Source organism: Syngnathus scovelli, chromosome 12 (assembly GCF_024217435.2).
Source record: "Syngnathus scovelli strain Florida chromosome 12, RoL_Ssco_1.2, whole genome shotgun sequence".
Classification (NCBI taxonomy): domain Eukaryota; kingdom Metazoa; phylum Chordata; class Actinopteri; order Syngnathiformes; family Syngnathidae; genus Syngnathus; species Syngnathus scovelli.
In genome coordinates this window covers 12,264,085-12,280,000 of record NC_090858.1, presented here as the reverse complement: position 1 = coordinate 12,280,000, position 15,916 = coordinate 12,264,085, and the positions used below count along the sequence as shown (strand labels likewise).

Genomic DNA, 15,916 nt, shown 5'->3' with positions numbered 1-15,916 from the left:
CAAAATAACAGCTAGAATGCCAAAGGTCTGCAATGCCGTAATTGCTGCAAATGGAGGATTCTTTGACGAAAGCAAAGTTTGATGTAAAAAAAATCTTATTTCAAATACAAATCATTATTTCTAACCTTGTCAATGTCTTGACTCTATTTTCTATTCATTTCACAACGTTTGGTGGTGAATAAGTGTGACTTTTCATGGAAAACACAAAATTGTTTGGGTGACCCCAAACTTTTGAACGGTAGTGTATATATTGTATTAAAATGTATGTAATGTTATAGGAACCTGCTGTAAAACAGTTCTTGAACTGAGTCAGGCCAGTCCATGAAACTTTGATGTAACATGTCGACCTTTCCTCTAAAAAAAAAAAGAAAAGAAAAAAAGAAAAAAAGCACATGAATGAGTGGGTTTGATCAATGACATTGCTATCCTTCCTTCCTCGTCTGTCCTCTGCAGTGCTGGATGAAGGACGTCGAAGGTAAAACCAGTGCAACCACCACTAAGCATGCTCTTATTACATGTACCCAATCTACGAGTTACGTTATCACCCGACTCGTCAAAATGAGACTTCCAGCTCGAGGTTCTTGGAGGCCCAAAAGTGTCAAATGCGTTAGCTTAGCTTTAGCCCCCTCCTCGACCGGCGTTAGCTGCTATGCTACTCAGCATTAGCCTCCTGGTTTTTGCCAGTGTGTTTTACTAAATGGTGCGGGATGAATACTTTTGACGTCATTTTTAATCCGTGAACCACTACCAGGGGTGAGGTCTACCTCGCCTTTTGCATTTAGTTTTGTTGGGGGAAAAAAGCGACGAAAACAAAAAAGATGGCTGGCCGACTAGCAGGGCGGTTGGCTCTCAAGGATGATCGTTAACATGGCAGGCCGAAGATTTCAAATCCTTTCAGTCCAAGACTTGACATTGTATTCCAATACCTTGTAGTGTTTTTCGTGTTCGTCCAAAACGTGGATGATACCACAAGATCAGGTTCACGGTGACCTTATGTCACCCCCAACCAGCTCTCAAGGATAATTGAAGGAGTTAGGACACAATCTACACAACTCACTCACCACACTTAAAATTTGTCCACCCGAATAAAAACTCTAAGTGTGTTTACAGAAGCATAAGATAACATTAACCCACTGAAAAAAATTACAACTATAATATTAAAATGTGCCCCAACGTCATTGCGGCAGTTTGCGTTCACTCCCCGCGGTTTTAAATATAATTGTTAACATAGCTTCAGCACATCAAATTCAAATGTGTTGTGTTGTGTTGTGTTGTACTTGCCAGTAGTTTGGAATTCGTTGAATGAAACTGTCTTCTATGTGGTTCCTCTTCGCTACGAGAGACAAACACGTTGTGGCGGTCGCACAGAAGGTCACTTACGAATGCCGGCTTATGACGTCATGTAGTCATGTGATTGCGGTTTCGTCTTGCGTCCTGAAAGGGCCACGTCTCGTTTCAATGTCGGTAGTTTGTTTGAAGAATCGCTTACTCGACCCACAGTAACAATTAGTCGTCGGTCAAATGAAAAACTGACGTAGTAGGTGTTTTGAAGCTGCTGTGCTGAGTATTCGTTCGTCCTTAAGGCAGAAAGAAAAGTCCAAAAGGGTAATTAAAATTGTTTGGTCGGCACCCGACAAGAATATGACGTCACCTCCTTTGACCGCTTGTAATCGATTGTACTATTAGTACGTTTCATACGTGTTGCGTCAAGGTGTCATCAAAAAAAAAAAAAAAAAAGCTCTTATAAAACAAAATGCCGCGACCTTCGTAAGGATAAGCAATATGAATGAATTCATTATTGTAATTTATTCAGTTAGTATATCTAGTTGCAGCATAGCATTTGAGTATATATCCTTGATGTAATGCAGGAGGCGTATTACAGAAAAGTCCCAATTTGAGAATCTAATCTGTCTAGTTGCCGTGGCAATGGCACTTTAGGGCCCTATTTAGGAAAAGTGTACTACATAACAGTGTTTCTTAACTTGGTTGGTATCTCAAGATAAGAAAAGTGTATTACAGAAGCATCCTACCTTCGAAAAATCTTAAATAAAATTGTCCAAACTTTAGGATAACCCATTTCGTTGTCCTAAGTGGTGTTTTTGAGGGATTGGGTGACAAGGTTAAGAACCACTGCACTAGATTAAAGGGAAATGTGCTTTTGGGAGTTTGCAAACATATTTTTTAAGGTTGTGTTAAACTTATAATCATATTAATATCTAGTATTAGAGTGCTCGTGTGGATTGGTGGGGGGCGAAGAATGTGCAGGCAAACTGCATGAACTTGTTTTCTTGGAAGTGTTGTGTATAGGCCCAGACAGGGAGTACCGGACGGGAGAACACCTCAAGGTCGGGAATGAGAACAACAGCACGTCTATGTGTCTTGGACTTCGCGGGAAATTCCAACCACCTGACCTCCGCGATAGCACCGACACGGGGAGGAGATGGCCATCCACCAATCATCTCACAATATTTTGCATGCTTTAATATTCATATTGTGTTTCTTTAAAACTGGGCAACCCGGAAGAATGTGTCGTCTTTTGGTGGTCACAAAAACGCACGAGTTTTAGTGTGAGGGACCCGGGACCCAGGCCTGTATTAGTGCGCTTTGTCAGGAATAAATAATTGGTAAATTTGGTCTGATTGATCTACTGGTCTTCTCTTTGACAGAACGAACTCGCAAAATTGTTAGGTGCGCCAGTGTGTGGATTAGGACATAGCAATTTATGTGTTAAGTGTTGATCGCAATTTGGAGTCAGATCAATAACTAGAATCCGTAACCTAACAAGATACAGGCGCAGTCACTGAATTTATGCCACCAAACAATGAATCATGAATGTTTTTGCAAATAATGATAATAGCAATAATCATACCTTCAATTACCTTGTATGATTAAACCGCTATTGAATTTAAATACATTTTCTACAATGAACAAAAATTTACTATGAACTCTATCAATCATACTGCACCTACAGGCGCGTTCACTTTTTGTCACTTGTTGTGGATAAGGCTAGCGGTAGTATAGCAAAACGGCTAAATGTCCACCAGAGAGCACTGTTTCTCCCTTTATGAACGCCAGCTCTTTCTACGCATAGCTGCTTACAGCAGGTGTGCCCAATACGTCGATCGCGATCGACCGGTCGATCGCCTGGCCACTACTGGTCGATCACGTGACATTAAAATGTTTTTGGGGTTTTTTCGCACTTGACGTGTGCGCAAAAAACGGCGCTAACAACAACACTAACACGCTAGCTCGCGAGTTCCCTCCAATTGTCAGAAGCCTGTTTTTTCTCTTAAACTTAAGAAAGGGTATAAAAATGAGTGGGGCAGCTGGACATAGTAAAAAGATTTTAAAAAGTATATATATATATATATATATATATATATATATATATATATATATATATATATATATATATATATATATATATATATATATATATATATAGTATGAATATATATTGAGCGTGCCAAACAAGGAATTTGACTTGGGTAAATCACAGCCTCTGTTCAACATTTAGGTGACTAACAACAACACTCAGGACATGTGAAAAACGAAAGATATTCTCAAACATCCCCTGATCTTAAACTGATCTTAAACTCCCAAGAGGGCAAGGAAAAACTCAAAACTCCAGCTAGGGGAAATGAGAAACCTTGAGAAGAGACCACAGATGGGAGGGTCCCTCACTATGAGAGTCCACATAGTACAAACAGTGTAGACAAAAAAGGTGTGGAAAGCGGGATGTTATTGCACAGTAATGACTCTGAGACTCTAAGAGTGGTGTGAGTTCATCAGAGCGGCAGCCTGGGGGAAGAAGCTGTCTCTGTGTCTGCTGGTTTTAGTGTACAGAGCTCTATAACGGCGTCCGGAGGGGAGTAGTTCGAACAGGCTGCAACCTGGGTGCGAAGGGTCTGTTGAGATGTTACTTGCACGTTTCCTGGTCCTGGACAGGTACAAGTCGTGGATAGATGGGAGGTTGATTCCAATTATCTTTTCTGCAGTCTGTGCTTGTCTTGTTTGGAGGCCGATCCAAACCAGACAGTGATGGAGGTGCAGAGGACAGACTGGATGATGGCAGTGTAGAAGGTCTTCAGCAGCTCCTGCGGCAGGTTGAACTTCTTGAGCTGCCTCAGGAAGTACAGCCTCTGCTGGGCCTTCTTCCGGACAGAGTCTATGTGGCCGGTCCATTTCAGGTCCCGAGAGATTGTGGTTCCCAGGAACTTGAAGGTGTCTGATGAAAGAATAGTATTACTGCGGATAGTGAGGGGTGAAAGTGGTGAAGGGCCTCGCCTGAAGTCCACTGTCATCTCCACGGTCTTGAGCGGGTTCAGGTCCATATATGTGTGTATGTATATATATATATATATATATATATATATATATATATATATATATATATATATATATATATATATATATATATATATATATATATACACTACCGTTCAAAAGTTTGGGGTCACCCAAACAATTTTGTGTTTTCCATGAAAAGTCACACTTATTCACCACCAAATGTTGTGAAATGAATAGAAAATAGTCAAGACATTGACAAGGTTAGAAATAATGATTTGTATTTGAAATAAGATTTTTTTTTACATCAAACTTTGCAGCAATTACGGCATTGCAGACCTTTGGCATTCTAGCCGTTAATTTATTGAGGTAATCTGGAGAAATTGCACTCCACGCTTCCAGAAGCAGCTCCCACAAGTTGGATTGGTTGGATGGGCACTTCTTGCGTACCATACGGTCAAGCTGCTCCCACAACAGCTCAATGGGGTTCAGATCTGGTGACTGCGCTGGCCACTCCATTACCGATAGTGTAAGGTTCAAAATCAGCAAAAGGATCAGCAGACAAAACCAGTGAGGCAGAATGTTGAGTCTTTTCTCGCGAGGAGTGCATTCAGACTTACATCAATCCGACCACACTAAAGGTCTGTTTACACTCCTCTCTTTTTATTTAGGAATGCCCTACCTACAATGTGAGACTAGCCCCTGATAGGTGGGGGGGAAAGCGTGGGGTTTGTCTCATGAGAGAAGAAACGAGATTCTATGTGAAACTAGAAGTCGCAGACAGGATGCCATGAGAAACGAAAAGAGTGCAAGGACAAAATGCTATGTGAAACAAAGAAGTCATGTGAAAAGAGTGCAAAGACAAAATGACATGTGCAGACATCAAAAAAATAGATTGAGCTATCAACAACTTTCTTGGATTCCCAGAGGTGTAGAAGGTCAGGAAGCTCCAGACAGCATCGTTTGACTTGTTGTGGACTGGCTGATGTCTGCAAGGCGAAACAGCAAGCATTCTGTGCAATAACTTTATTAATAAGTACTCATTAGGGAACGCATGATAACATATATATATATATATATATATATATATATATATATATATATATACAATTTATCTAACAATTCCCCCCTGTTTTATCATAAGTTCCCGGAGACCAACTCATCACCCATATGGCCACTTCAAAAAGATTTTCAGCCAAGGGATCACATTTCGCAAGAACTAACTTACACTCGGGAGGAAACTGAGTCATAATCGGCAAAGCTAGGGTCAGGAAACAAACCGGACAGGTTTACCACAATAGAGTCGCCAACCGGGTCGTCACTAGAGAAGGAACCCCCGTCGATCGAAAGGTCATCCCTTTGGAGCAACGGGAAAGTCTCAGCTGGTGGAGAGATAGCAGTTGTAATTAGCCTGTTAATTAGGGACCGGAGACAAGGGATGCAACAACACCCACACAAGGTCAAAATGGCAGAGAAAACGGCAATGGAGACCAGGGCAGAGGAAACCAGGGTGCGGTACTTTCCGAACACGTTCAACCAGTCGGTCCAAACCTCTGTGTTCACCCCACTGTGTTCCTTCATCTTCCCGTTCAAGGTCCGCAGGCCCTCAAGGGCCTGGGACAGGCTTCCGCCGGCTGCAGTATTATTCGGAATAAACGTGCAACATTGGTCACCGAACATGGCGCAGACACCGCCCTCCTTTGAGAGTAGCATGTCAAGGGCCATTCGATTCTGGAAAGCCATGAGGGAAGTCGCGGCCAGTTGGGAGTGGACCGCCTTGAAACCCGCCTCTGACCAGTTTCCAAGCCTCTGCACGTTGTAATGGACGTAGTTAATCCTGTCAACATTTTTGTTAATAGTACACCACCAACACAGGGCGGATTCAAAACCAGCTGCTATCTGATTCACCAGCTTATACTCATCCGGTACTCCTCTAGGAACACCAATGGCGTCTATGTAAATTGGATTAGCCGCGCCCCGCCATTCGGCGTTTCGTTTCGTTCTCGGCCAGAATACGGGCACTACGGACTTAGCAAAAGATGTTAGATCATAAGAGGACATCGGTATCAAATGAACAGGTAGCAATAGGGTTACCAAAGCGCAAATTCCGGAGCTGTTGAAAGGCAACCTATCATAAAGTTTGTTACTATTACACCAAAACCAAATATCACTACGAGCAATGGGCAAAAAAGGGGCAGTGACATTGGTCATGGACACACACCATGGAGGAGGTAGGGCGCCGAGCTTCTCACCGGCACCAGGTAATCTAATACATGTAAAATTACCCTTAGCTACATCGGACTAAAAAAGGGGTTTATATTTTGTCATAGAGGCAACAGGGTAAACCTTATCCCATTTAAAACAATCATGAGTAGGTGAAATGGATGAGTTTAACATTAAAGCAACAGCACACTTAGGAACTATATTTGCAGGTATGATTTTCAAAAGAGGCCTTGGACCCATGCATGCAATGCAACTGGTGTTAGCCATCTTTGCGGCTTGCTCAGCCATAAGAAGCCAGTTGTTGGTTTGACCGCTTATTCCTGTGGAGGCTACAAAATAGCTGTCTACATCAGTGAGGAGCATACTTGTGATTTTTGCTCCTGCTGACAGGGTGTAATTATTTGTAACGGGACAGTCTGCGACCGACATTGTTTTATTAAGGCAAATAGCAATAGGAAAGCGAGGATCGATTCCAGAGGACCAAGCCCACAGTTGAAAACCCCAACAAGAAGTGTTAAACAAGGTGGCATTTGGAGGACGAATTTGACCATCAGGGAGTGTAAGAGTCAAAAGGAGGCTTGTGCCCTGATTTTTCAAAGTCACTCGTTTAGCAAAGAACACAGCCTCTTCACTGGAACCAGAGGGCCAATACTCTCGCGTTTGTGTGGTGACAAGGGTGCCCCAGCCGGTGCTAACCGGGTGGCCAGTTAAAGACCACCAATACCTGAGCCATTTATCTCCAGTAGTGGAGTGACCATTATGAAACACTTTCAAACTTTTCATAGGTAAAATAATAGAAGAAGATGTATTAGGAGCCACAGTGAACATTAATGAGTTATTATAAGTACAAGACAAAAGCCATGGTACGCAAGTTGGAACGCGGACGGTTTCTGGAATACAAACAACCTGATCAAAAGGGGATTTAGTGTCGCGCTTATGTCTAGCAATTTTTCCCCATGAGCCATATCGATTAGAATTAGCGTTGGTAGTTGCCTGAGAGAAGAATGTTCGAGGCTCATGGTACTCTATCCCTCCAAATAAAATAACCCCCGAAAGAAATACAATGGTAACACAAACCAGCAAAAGCAACCAAAAACACATGGCAGACTTTGCGCAGGCCACAGCCAGATTAAAGTACTCACCAAATGACTCTCTAATGCTCATGTTTTTGGATCTCCTCAGAGTCAACACCCTGAGCTTCGGGTTGGTGTCTTGGAAATTGGCTTCTGCTAGCTTTCGTGTCAACCCTGGATCTTGGCACCAGGGTCAGGCACTATTACCAGACTTTGCTCACCTTCCGTACTTAGGTTGGGTCTGCAGAGATCACCTTTTTACAATGAGATAAATGAATCCACGTGTTGCGTTCGGCTATTTTCAAAGCATTAGGTGTCGTGAGTAGTACCAAAAAGAGACCTTCCCACTTGGGTGAATGCCAATTCTTCCCCTTGATACTCTTGATCAAAACCCAGTCTCCCGGTACTATTTTGGGGTCTTCCTGCGGAGAAATGGGTTCATCATCAGTGTTATTGGTTAGATTCTTTTGACGCTCCAACATTTTTCTCATGTAATCAGCTAACGTGGCTTCCTCGGGGATCTCCCATGTGTTCTTGAACTGAGGAAGCCTGTAAGGCCTTCCAAACATAGTTTCATAGGGAGTTAGCCCTGTTCTACTTGTAATATTTATGTACATTTTGACCAGGTCTAAGCACTGAGTCCATGGTCGTTTGGTTTCTTCCATACATTTCTTTAATCTGTTTTTTATAGTCGCGTTAAATCTCTCAACATGGCCAGCTGACTGTGGCCTGTAGGAACAATGGTTCTTTAGATTTATGTGGAACATTCTCCCAATGTTATGCACTATTTGATTTACAAAATGTGGACCATTGTCGCTGTAAATTGTTTCTGGAATATCGTATCTTGGAATGATGTCTTTGCATAAGGCTTTTGCCACTGTGAGTGCATCAGCATGTTTGGTAGGAAATGTTTCTACCCATTTAGAAAATGCGTCTATTATGACCAAACAATATTCTTTCCCTTCACATTTATGTAATTGGATATAATCCATATGTATTGTCTGAAACAGATACAATGGAGTCGGGAATTTCCCTCTCTGAGGTCTTAAATTGCCTTGTGGGTTATGTTTAGCACAGATCAAACACGCTCTGCAAAATTGTTGTGAAAAAGCTGCAAAGCCGTATGTTGTATAAATAGCTTCAACTTGTTTCACCATACCCCCCGTCGAGACATGGGTGACCCCATGACTCGAAATAGCAGCCCATTTGAACAAGTTACGAGGCAAGACAGGTTTGCCCAAAGGTCACACAAAAAGACCAACAGTGTTTTTAGTTGCACCCTGTTTTTCCCAAGAGAGCCGTTCCTGGGAGGGGCTCTGAGACTGCATGTCAAGCAACACATCAGGGGAGATGTGTGATATCGAATCATGAGCTATGAGAGACGAGAGGACATGGAGCGGGCCGTCTGCAGCGGCCTTAGCGGATTTGTCAGCAAAAGCATTACAGAGAGAAACAGGATCAGAGCTCGCAGTGTGAGCAGCACACTTGCAAACCGCTACCTTTAAAGGTTGGATGGGCACTTCTTGCGTACCATACGGTCAAGCTGCTCCCACAACAGCTCAATGGGGTTCAGATCTGGTGACTGCGCTGGCCACTCCATTACCGATAGAATACCAGCTGCCTGCTTCTGCTCTAAATAGTTCTCGCACAATTTGGAGTTGTGTTTGGGTCATTTTCCTGTTGTAGGATGAAATTGGCTCCAATCAAGCGCTGTCCACTGGGTATGGCATGGCGTTGCAAAATGGAGTGATAGCCTTCCTTATTCAGAATCCCTTTTACCCTGTACAAATCTCCCACCTTACCAGCACCAAAGCAACCCCAGACCATCACATTACCTCCTCCATGCTTAACAGATGGCGTCAGGCATTCTTCCAGCATCTTTGCATTTGTTAAAAGGGAATATAGTATATATATATATATATATATATATATATATATATATATATATATATATATATATATATATATATATATATATATATATATATATATATATATATATATATATATATAACAAACGGAAGACCCGGGTTCGATTCCCGGCAGGGGCACAATATGAGCAATGAGCGATTACCTTACCAGCAGTCGGTGTGGGTCCTTAGGCAAGACCCTTAACGATACCGCCTACCTCAGAGATAATGAGAGTAAAAGAAACGAAAGACATGCCGGCTCAGACGTCGCCCGGACAAACAAGGTCTGCGTCAGGTGCTGGGGAACCAGAGCACCCTGATGAAAAATGGGCTACTGGAACAAGACACAAATGGGCGAGATGCGAGAATAAGGATCTGTTGGAATGCTACTACTTCAGCAACCCGAGCGAGAGGGGTTACATGCGGAGAATGCGGGAACAATGGCAACTTCAATACCCACAGTCAACACTATCGGCCAAGCAACTAGTAGCTCAATGTTCCAATATCCATAAACGGCACCTGCTATCACACCTCGAGATTGATGAGATACAACACAAATGCCATAGCGAAGGCCAACCAGAGCACCAGGTCAGAGACGAGTTAAATCCATGTAAAAGCCCAGAGGTTGGGTACGAAACCCCAATAAGCACAATCAAGCTGAGCGAGGCAGCAACTGACCTGAAGAACAAGATCACGGTGAGAATGAATGCTCGGGAACCTAGATACACACTGCAGAGGCTAAGTGAAGTACCCTCAGAAAGTCTCCTAGAAGATGTGAATGCAGCATTGACAACAATTCCTACGGCTACCATCACTGAAACCAATGAGCTGATATACACCTCAGCAGCAGTGATCCTAGAAATGCTTGGCTACAAGAAGAATGACCATATGCGACCACAACAGTGCCCACCATGGAAGAGAAGGCTGGAGGCCAAAATCAAGATAGCACGGAGAGAAGTGAGCCAAATGACAGAGGCCCAGAAAGGTGCAATGAAAAAGCAAGTTCCCAAGAAATACAGCCATATGCCCATACCTGAAGCACTCGAAACTGCCAAACAAAGACTCCAAGCCTTGGCCAGCCGCCTAAAGAGGTACACAAGAGAGAATGAAGCCAGACGAATAAACAGGTTGTTCACAACACAACCAGCGAAAGTGTACGCTCAGTGGCAGGGGAATAATAGCAGAGCAGACCCACCAAGGCTGGAAACTGAACAGTACTGGAAGGATATATGGGAGCGGGAGGCATCACATAAGAAGGATGCACAGTGGCTGGTGGCTCTGAGAAAGGACCACAGCAAGCTCCCTGAACAGAACACAGTAACCATCACAGTGGCAGACATCCAGAGAAGAGTCTCAGGAATGAAAAACTGGACAGCACCAGGCCCTGACATGATCCACAGCTACTGGCTCAAGAAACTTACAACTCTCCATGAGCGCCTGGCAGCACAAATGAACCAGCTGCTAAGGGATGGGACTCACCCTGAATGGCTAACCCAAGGGCGTACGATCCTGATCCAGAAGGATCCATCAAAGGGTACAGTCCCATCCAACTACCGGCCAATCACCTGCCTCTCCACAACATGGAAGCTGATGTCGGGCATACTATCAGATAAGATCAGCAGGCACATGGATCAATACATGAGCACTGCTCAGAAAGGGATTGGTAAAAATACCAGAGGAGCAAAACATCAACTCCTGGTGGATAGAACAGTCACCCAAGACTGCAGAACTAGACGTACCAACCTGAGCACTGCCTGGATTGATTACAAGAAAGCATATGACTCAATGCAACATACTTGGATCACTGAATGCTTGAGGCTGTACAACATCAATGGGACTCTGAGAACCTTCATCGCCAACTCGATGAAACAGTGGAAAACCACACTTGAAGCCAATGGCAAGCCACTTGCACACGTGACCATCAAATGTGGTATATACCAAGGAGACGCTCTGTCCCCAATGCTGTTCTGTATAGGACTGAACCCCCTCAGCCAAATAATCAACAAGACGGGCTATGGATACCAACTCAGGAATGGGGCCACCATCAGCCACCTCCTCTACATGGATGACATAAAGCTGTACGCTAAGAACGAGCGGGACATTGACTCCCTGATCCACACTACCAGGATCTACAGCTCTGACATCGGAATGTCATTCGGACTTGAGAAATGTGGCCGCATGGTGACTAAAAGAGGAAAGGTAATCCACACAGAGGGGGTCTCACTCCCAGAAGGAACAATAGCAGACATTGAGGACAGCTACAAATACCTTGGAATTCCACAGGCAAATGGCAACCTTGACGAGGAAACAAGGAAAGCAGCCACAGCCAAATACCTCCATCGAGTAAGGCAAGTCCTAAGAAGTCAGCTCAATGGCAAGAACAAGTCCCTAGCCATTAACAGCTACGCCCTACCAGTAATCAGGTACCCTGCAGGAATCATACGGTGGCCAAAGGAAGATATACAGACCACAGATATCAAGACACGGAAGCTCCTAACCATGCATGGAGGGTTCCATCCCAAGTCCAGCACCCTGAGACTGTACACTAGCCGTAAAGAAGGAGGCCGAGGACTAGCGAGCGTGAGAGCCACGATCCAAGATGAAACATCCAAGATCCATAAGTACATCAGGGATAAGGCCCCAACGGATGACGTGCTCAGTGAATGTCTCAGACAATGGGCATCAAAGGAAGATGAGGTGCTGGAGGGACTGTTGGATTTTGTCCACAATTTAGGGAGCGCGTTATCTGCACCTCACGGCAAAAGCCTTTGCCAATCACCTGTTCTCCAATTTACTCACTGCGTGCTCGTTTGATTTCTTCAGATTTAGGAAAATGCAAAGACACTGAAGCAGAAATTAGACTTAGACAGATTGGTTGAGTTCAATCACAATTCTTGTTCAAAAAGCTCTGTTTTCAGGAAAGTACAATACAGCGCTGGGCCCTTCAAGAGCGGAAAGTCTCCATTCAGAAAAGGCAAAGTCCAAGGTTGTTAGATCAGTTTTATATTCAGTAGCACATTGTGGGCTGGGATTGATGGGCGATGAGTCTTCGGGGTGGGGCAAGTTCGAAGGAGAGTCTGCTTCCATGGGAGTGGTGCTGGTTATGGGCGATTCGGTGTGTTGGTGGGGGGCTGTTGGTGTGTGTGTGTGTGTGTGTGTGGAGGGGGCTGTTGTCTTCCATCCCGTCTCTCGGCCTTGGCGATCATCTTTGGCCGAGTTCTCGGGTGGCTCCTTCTGGCACCCACTGGTTTTATCTCCACGTGACCTTCCTGTGAACATTCTTCTCCAATCTTGGACATACACTGTCGTACCGCATTCAACCGTATCTTTTCTTTGTTAGACAAACTATTTCCCTCTGTGCAGAGCGTTCAGTAGTAATCAAAAACTGGCGTCTAGCATTAGTCAAAACATAAGATACAATCAAGTACTGAACGGTCAAGACGACTCTGGCCGTGTCCATGATTCAGAGAAAAAACATCAGGCATGCATTCCACAGTTCCTTAAGGGTCATTAAGCTATTTAGGCAATATATCAAAAGTCATTTGTTATTTCAAAGTCCTCAGAAATATATATATCAGATCATAAAGTTATAAAAACCTTTCTCATCACCACTTATCAAAAATGTCTAGTTATGTCTTCTTTATTGATTTGGTGTGTACGTATAATTATATGCTTCAAATGTTTCTTTTATTTATTTAATATGTGAATATACTTGTCTGCTTATGTACTTTATTCAATGAGGTTTGAGCATATCTGTTTTTGTAGCGAGGCAGGACTTTTTGTATTTCGACCTCATTCCTTCACTCCCTCTGTTGACCTCAGTTTTACTGAGGTCACCAAAATCGTTGATGCCACCAGGGTCCCTCTGTTGGCACACCACGTCCCTCTGTGGAGCCGCCAATGAGTGAGAAAAATAAATATAGATAAAATTCATACCCAGACATTTGTAAAAGATGGAGAGTGGAAAGGCAATTGGCCTAGACGACATTCCAGTGACAGCATGGAACTATCAAGGAGAGATGGCAGGGGAGATTTTTAAAAAGCGAGAAGTTCCCCGGAAAGGTGTTGACTTCTATTCCTTATTTCAGACCACGGCGATGCGCAGAACTGTAGTAGCTACAGAGGTGTTGTTATGTTGATTAAGCAAAGCATGAAGTTATCGGAAAGAATGTTAGAAGCGAGGCTTGGAAATCTACTGGCCAAAATAATGGAGAGTGTGGCAGAGACAAAGATAGGACATGCAGATGGTTGGTGGTACAGAAAGATATGGAAACGATCGCTCAGCAGTCGCGGCCCCTAACAGGAGCAGCCGAAAGAAGTGGAAGATAAGAAAGAAAATGTGCAAGAGAAATACATAAACAAATAACGAAATACATACATACATACATATATAGTACATACATATAGACAGACAGACATCAAACGATTGCCCATTCGGTCACTCAGCCCTTCAGTCAGTCACTCAATGAATCACTCAATCAATCAATAAACCAACCAATCAATCAATCAACCAATCAATCAATCAACCACTCAATCAATCAATCAATCAATCAATCAATCAAACAATCAATCAATCAATCACACAGGTGTTAACTAATGTGTAATTGTATTGCAAGCAATTTGAACTCTAATGGAATATGATGATGTCCATATCTGTTTTATCAAATTCTAATCCTACTTTACCTTTGTATAAGGCATAGGTGTCAAACTCAAGGCCTGGGGGCCAGATACAGCCCGCCACATGATTTTATGCAGCCCGCGAAGACAAATTGTGCTTTTTATTCACGTGTCATTACTCGAATTGCAAATTGTCTTCACTTTTAATAATATTTGATTTTTAAATATTAGACCAGTTTTTATTTGTCTGATTTGAAAGCAAGTTACTTGCCAGTTTGTTTTGTAGCTTTTACTCTATATAATGTGAGGTGCTCACACATTTATTTGGGTAGGACAGTCATACCGGTCCTCCGAAAGAAGCTATGACTACACTGCGGCCCGTGAACAAATGAGTTTGATCCCCCTGGTACAAGGGATAGCCTTCTCATTGATCAATCACGTATCTTAAATCATGCTTTTCCTCCTTTGAAGCGACTATGTACTTCAAACCCAAACGGCACCATTTTATAGGGAAAAAACTTGTCGAATCTATTTGTTTCCGACATAATACTTCCGCAATCATCTTAAATTTGTTCAGTTTATCAATCCCTTCCATTGTTTATCCTGCAAATGAATCACGTGAATGATGTGTTATTCAAACTTTAACGTTCATAATCCATTCATCCATCCATCCATTTTCTGAACCGCTTAGTCCCCACGGGGGTCGCGGGCGTGCTGGAGCCTATCCCATCCGTCATCGGGCAGTAGGCGGGGGACACCCTGAACTGGTTGCCAGCCAATCGCAGGGCACACAGAGACAGACAACCAATCGCACTCACACTCACACCTAGGGACAATTTGGAGTGATCAATCGGCCTACCAAGCATGTTTTTGGAATGTGGGAGGAAACCGGAGTGCCCGGAGAAAACCCACACGGGCCCGGGGAGAACATGCAAACTCCACACAGGGAGGGCCGGAGGTGGAATCGAACCCGCACCCTCCTAACTGTGAGGCGGACGTGCTACCCAGTGCGCCACCGAGCCGCCACGTTCATAATCCACCTGTTCCCAATTTGTTTGGAGTCTGTATGTTATTGTTGTAATTTTTTACATTTAATACTCTCCCACCTATTTGATCCTATCTTGTGAAGGTCTACAGTTTATTATAAGCTATTTTGAAACTCTTCACACTTGTTACCAGGCTTTGGCTCCATCTCATGATGTTGTCTCCCATTCACTTCATTTCTGCCGAGCTGCTTCTTCTCCTCTGTCCAGCATGTTGAAGACTTAAAAACCATCAAATCTGAAAACACTTAAAATCTCACAATTCCCCCCTTTGTTTTATTTATTATTTTTTCTTCTACCTCCCCCTTTTGACACATTCTAAAAAATGTGTCACAATGGTTATAAAGTAAAAATAACAATGTCCATGGTGACATACCCATCGCCAGCTGGACTTCGGTGTACCTCCAGATGCCATCCTAGCCTGGAATCACCAATTCTCAGTCCCTGAAACTCGACTGGCAGCATCTCACATGGCTGTATGAACAAAAGCCACCACCCACCTGTAGCTGTGCATGCAGCTCTCCGTACAATAAACATCCATAATACCAAAAAATAAAATTCATAATGATAAAAATAATAATCCACACACGGGCGCATGTCAAACGCATGAAATAGAAAATTGGAGCCTGCCGAGCCTGTCATGAAACCGATCACATTTACAGACTCATTATGAAAAGTAAGGGGTTAGTTGTTAATGCATGTTCACAGACATGACACAAAATTCTCCAAGACTGCAGTTGACAACCTGCAAAGTAAAGCAAGT

At 43.4% G+C, this 15,916-nt stretch overlaps 1 protein-coding gene and 1 long non-coding RNA gene across 2 annotated transcripts in view; one reads left to right on the top strand and one right to left on the bottom strand.

Moving 5' to 3' along the window:
* LOC125978141 (cytochrome c) overlaps positions 1 to 1,431 on the bottom strand; it is a 12,889-nt gene extending 11,458 nt beyond the window's left edge. Inside the window, exon 1 of the mRNA XM_049735228.2 lies at positions 1,282 to 1,431. The gene's annotated coding sequence lies outside the window, so the exon portion shown is untranslated. The remainder of the gene's footprint in view (positions 1 to 1,281) is intronic.
* A 31-nt stretch (positions 1,432 to 1,462) lies between these two features.
* LOC137840780 (uncharacterized) lies at positions 1,463 to 2,639 on the top strand. The gene is made up of 2 exons (XR_011087806.1): positions 1,463 to 1,605; positions 2,296 to 2,639. It is a non-coding gene; the product is annotated as an uncharacterized lncRNA (long non-coding RNA).
* The last annotated feature ends 13,277 nt before the right edge of the window (positions 2,640 to 15,916 follow it).